We start from the raw sequence: 5,788 nt of genomic DNA on the forward strand, positions 1-5,788 counted from the left end.
ATAAATTATGCCACTCACTGGGAGGGGACTTAATTTGACCATAAAGTTTAATTTGTGTTACACAAACTAGACTGGACCGGACCGGACCGGATTGGTTGCCAGATATTTGCTAGCCCTTTAGGCCAGTTTTATCGACCCCTACACCTAATCAACCACTGACTCATTGATTTTTACATAAATCTCTCATCGTCACCACTACAGTTTATTCACTTCAACAGAAGTGTCATGTATTAAGTATTAAGTGGTTTGCATGCCTATTGGTAGTTTTGAAGATCCCAGTTTCAGGGGGTTAGCCACAAATGATATGAAAATTGACAAATTGTAAATAAAGACTACATATAATATAGAAGCCCTTGTGACTGGAAACTGTATTAACTGGAAGTCTATGTGTCAATCACCAGAACAAAATGCCTAAGTAGCTTCATGTATATATCTGACACAATTCAGGAAGCTTGACATTGCTACGGTATACTAGTATACGTCAGGCAACTTTCTACAATGTAACATTATATATTACTAAGTGCCAGTCCTATAATACTGGGATAACAACATGGTAAGGCTACTCTCAGATTCTTGAATACAACTCTGGGTTATGTGAGTGTTATGATTGTAATCCTTATTTGTATACCATATTAAGTATCTTGCTGTCATGACTGTCAATCATTCTGGCAATATTTGATGAGTTCTAGCCAGTACCTTACATAATCATAGTAAGCAAACCATCATGAAAGTTGCAGTGGGACCTGAATTAATTTTGTGTTACAAGAAAGCATTTCTTTACAAGAGTGGCACAAATTCCACAAATGTCAAATGATCTTGAGGCAAGAGTACCTGTAATTTCACTGGTCTGCACTGGTTAGAGGAGGAAATTGCTGGATAATGTATCGACTTTTGCAAATCATTTATCAGACTTCCCCCTGACGACTAAATTTCAGCGAATGCATTTCCCAATCCTCCTCTGATAAATGGCTCCTGTAAGCGTGGGACTACAAGCCATGTGATGCCCAATACATCACAACACAACAGCCTCAGCTTGGTGATCTGGCAGACCTTACAGGAATGGATCACACCTACAGGATGACATTCTTGCTGATTGAACTGCTTCCTTTGAAACCATGGGAAAATTCAAAGGGTGACAAAACCAATTAGGATAGATTGGATGGATGGATGGATGGATGGATGGATGGATGGATGGATGGATGGATGGATGGATGGATGGATGGATGGATGGATGGATGGATGGATGGATGGATGGATGGATGGATGGATGGATGGATGGATGGATGAACGCATGGACGGATGGATGGATGAACGGATGGATGGATGGCCAAGTTTATACAAATTTTTTTACTAGTCTCACTGTTACTGTTGAGACAAAACCTATTGTACTGTGGTCACCTGATATGTCTCTTACTCTGGCTGAGAAACAGCACTTCAATCCATGTTACACATCTTACAATCATACGTGTACCACATGAAGAAGGTTGTATACACACGTGCCTACCATGTTTCAATAAGCAGAGAAAAGCTGAGATAAGCTTCCAGGTGCTTGAGCATCTATTTAGTGATCATTGTCTATAGAAGACTGAAGCTAGCAATTAAGAAATTTAGAGTATTAGAGCAAAGTTTAATACTCCAATCACTGGTTTCAATACCATAACTCCAATAAAGTAAGCAACACTAGTACATGTATGTCTATAAACTAGCTGCCACCTGGTCCTTATCAATCTTTCCTGCAAAGCCCTGTGGATATAGCAATGCCATAAATTGTTCCATATTTCTCACATAACTCCATTATCCTTCTAACCAAGGACACAGGCTGATCTGGGAGTCTGTAATGAGCATATGTCAGCTGTAAATACTTTGTGCTACATCGGGTAATTAGTCTGACAATCCATATACATGTATGGGAATGTCAAAGTTCTCCTTGGTACAACACAACAACTGATGGACAGGACAGTAGAAAATGATAATGTCATCTATATTCATGTCACATGTGCAAGACATCCTTCGAGTTGTTGAATATTTCATAATCTACAGTAAGAGCTCTATATGTCCAGTCTGTCAAGCTGTATCATACAAAAAGTCAAAGGTACATCTGGTTTCTTTTAATTACCAATAAGGGTATTACCATAATACAGACAGGGAATTTTGAAGACTATTGATTCTACAAGAATGGTGCAAAGTCAACATCTTGAATACCTTAAAGATCATATGACACAAAAAAATGTAATATACACATAAATATCGAAAGTATACATACAATATAGTTACTTGAAGTTGGTTTTAATCATGATGACTGAGAAATTGAGTTTGCATGACCTTCCAAAGTGCATTTTTTAAGACGCTCCGGCGAGCTTCCCAATCACCCGCCTTGGGAATTTGTTTTTGCATCTCTAAGTTTATTTTTGCATATCTGTGCTTTTTCTGTAGCTGACATAACGAGGTGACGTCAGCTCAAGAAAACATACAGAAATGCAAATTTAAAACATAGAGCTGCAAATAGTATGTTGAGACTGGCTTGTGCTTACTTTTCTAAGGCAGGGCATTGAAACTTCGCATGTATGTACGTACGTAACAGGAGAACCATGTACATGTACATGTATATTTGTTTGTATGTATAAGGTCGTATTTTGGTGTCATGGGCACTTTAACAGAAATATACTTATCTTTCTCTGTAATCAGGTGTAGCATGCCTTGGCCAGCATGTTATAGTATCGTTAGCATTATGGCTTCTGGTCCACAAGCCTAGCCATCTACATGTACATCGAAGTCCTTACTCAGTAACAATAATTTGCACACTATTAGAAGGAGCTGCCATACTTAGGAGGGTCACGTCTTTCAGGGCATCACATATGCAACATCATAGGGCTTCCTTGGTAAGCTACCCTGAGGGGCTTTATGGGTGGGATTTACCGTTAAGCTAAATTCCCTCAGGCTTCTGTACCAATCATGTGCAAAACTACCAAAAAATCAATACAGAGTCATGAAAAAAGCCAATTTGAAAGATCCAGACATTTTATGATGCAACAAATTTGCAATGAATTCCTGCCAATATTCAAGTAACTAGCATGATGATGAAGATATGTAATTTTTGCAAAAATACATCAACCTTATCAATAATATATTGTCCTCTCTAAAGTCAGATATTTAAGTTGCTTTTCTTTCATTATAGTAGTTTAACCTCTGAGTACAATATCATACCTGACTCACTTTCCTGGCACAGATTATGTAAACAGTCAAATAATATGATAGCAACATTAGTTAAGGCTATCTATCAGCCTTTAACAGTCTGGTAACTGTTTACCATAGAGGCCCAGCAAGGGCATCTAACATCCAACCAAGAAAGACAATGAACACAAAATATAGGGTATTTGTTTCCTATATATATGATTTCAAGGAAAGTTCATTGTGTGTCCATGTGTTGTGTTTAAAATGCTGAACATACAGTCAGCAAGCAAGCATTTGAAACTTGTACTGATGATAAGACATCTTTTTGCTTTGGTTTGGAAATAAGAAAAGGAATTACAAATACAGCAAACAACAAGCCACAAACCAGATACATGTACCTTTGTAAAAAGCAATTAACAATGAATTTTAGGTGTGCCAAGTACAAAATTTAATGTATATTCAAACAAGGTGGACAAACACAGTAAAAAGGGTCAAGCTACTACTACCCAGGCAACTTGCTGGGATCATCAAGGTTAATGATGATATATCTATATGTAAGCATCTGAAACTTCAGTGGTAGGCCTCCTCTCTCAGGAGATGTATGATAGCTGTGACAAATGGCTGTTTCAAATGCAACCTGTTATCGAGGAGCTGACAGAGTGCATCTGTAAGATGGCCTATATTCGTGGGCTGAAATGTGGGCAGCTTGCGCCTTTAGATAAGAAACAGAGGTTCATAATTATGCAAAGGGCTTTATACTCTTCCAACCAGTTGTGTGGAGGGACTGACCAAAGCAGAGGAGAAACCATGGCCAAAGACCTAACAGAATCTTACAGTTGTGCAGGAAGTTTCATGCCCAGAGTACCAGTACGGAGGAAGGAATCTGAGCCATAGTGGTATCAATACACATACTTCGTACACCATGTCTTACTATTTACCACAGAGGAGTATCGTTATAACACAAAAGCAATTAAGAAAATCTACCCCAATAAAGATGGACAGAGTGGCACATCTCATCCCCATGATGCATTTTACATTGCAGACGCCCTGTTGATTTAGATGCGGTAGGTGCCAAATGCTGGGCTGCTGGTGTTCGTAAGACACTAGAGGAAAGCGGTTTTGCCTATGTGTGGCATTTGTCCTTGTCATCAACCAACGTCTTAAGGACATGTATCTCCAATCTTTTATATCAGAAATGCGGAACAACAACAAATTACGGACATACAGATTACTAAAAAATACTTACCACGAGGAAAATATGAAAATTACAAATATTCGACACAGAACAGCCATCACAAGACTCAGGATAAGTTCACACAAACTCCACATAGAAAAAGGCAGACACAACCGCATTCCTCTAGAGCAAAGGATTTGCCAATTTTGCGATTTAGATAAGATTGAGGATGAGTATCATTTCGTAGTCGATTGTACGTTATATAGAAATGAGAGAGATTTCCTATATTCTTACATAATAAATAAGTTCCCCAGCTTTGGACATTTAAATGAATCAGAAAAATTTATATTTCTTATGAAACTTGACAAACCATGTATCATTAGTTCTATATGCTCGTACATCTATAACTGCGTCAAGGGGCGAGAAGAAGTCGAACATGTAAATAGTAGATCACATAAGTATGTATAGTTTAAGTATCATTGCTGTATCATTTTCCTTGTCTATTTCATGACCTGTACTTAGCTTGTTAGAGCACAAACGTACAATAAAGGTCATTCATTCGTTCGTTCGTTCGTTCATTCATTCATTCATTCATTCATTCATTCAGCAGGAAATCAGGTCCAAAATACCATGACAAACTTGGGGTATGCTTCTGCTGAGGCAACTACTTCTGCCATATCATGGTCATGAGAGCTACTGCTACCTGTAAATGGCAGTTGCTCCTGATGCTGGCACCTCAATTTCAAGCTCTCAGTACTCAGCCCTTGGTGAAGTGGTTAGTATCCAAGACAACACCAACAAACAACACAAAACTCACCAAGAACACATAGCCTCTCCCCTTCCTGCAGGTCGTAGGCCTTGGTGAAGTCAGCATGAACCTTACTGCGGATGTCAGGCAGCCAGATGCCATTCAGCGTCCTGAAAGCATAAAAACATTGTGAAACACCTTTCTTTGAAATGTCAATAACTTAGGGGTAAGTTTGACTCTGGTGGCAGCAACCACAGGCTGAAGTTTGAAGCATTTGCCACAAAACATATACATGTATGTTATGAAGGAATTGTTGTTTCCATGACTTATGGTCATATCCACTTCTACTGACAGAATCTTGATAAAGAAAGTCAATAAGAAGTAGACAGAAATGTCATGAGGGTATTTTACAAATATGATGAAGGGATAGTTCAAGACTTGACATTTGCAAATGCACAGCTTGAGCCATATAAACTTAATGAATAAACCTCTTGAGTGTAAAACGAGTCTCTTTTATTCAGTGTCTTGGCAACCTGATGAAACTATTCAAGGACTACAAACTCGCTTAAAGTTATGACATCAGATGTGGGACTCAAGTTGATGGTATCCACCGAATACAATTTTTGTGTTAGGCAAAGTTCTTTCTTACCTGGAGAGGACAAGTAGGTTCTCCAGTAAGGGATGATGTGTGCTGT

General features: G+C 38.6%; 1 protein-coding gene across 1 annotated transcript in view; it reads right to left on the reverse strand.

The window, feature by feature from the left end:
* Nucleotides 1–5,782, reverse strand: part of LOC109470259 (exportin-5-like) — a 35,428-nt gene extending 29,646 nt beyond the window's left edge. Inside the window, exons 1-2 of the mRNA XM_019769128.1 lie at nucleotides 5,743–5,782; nucleotides 5,163–5,263 (exon numbers count right to left, since the gene is read on the reverse strand). The gene's annotated coding sequence lies outside the window, so the exon portion shown is untranslated. The remainder of the gene's footprint in view (nucleotides 1–5,162; nucleotides 5,264–5,742) is intronic.
* Nucleotides 5,783–5,788: the final 6 nt, after the last annotated feature.

The sequence above is a fragment of the Branchiostoma belcheri genome, unplaced genomic scaffold (assembly GCF_001625305.1).
Source record: "Branchiostoma belcheri isolate BF01 breed outbred unplaced genomic scaffold, Haploidv18h27 scaffold22, whole genome shotgun sequence".
NCBI lineage: Eukaryota > Metazoa > Chordata > Leptocardii > Amphioxiformes > Branchiostomatidae > Branchiostoma > Branchiostoma belcheri.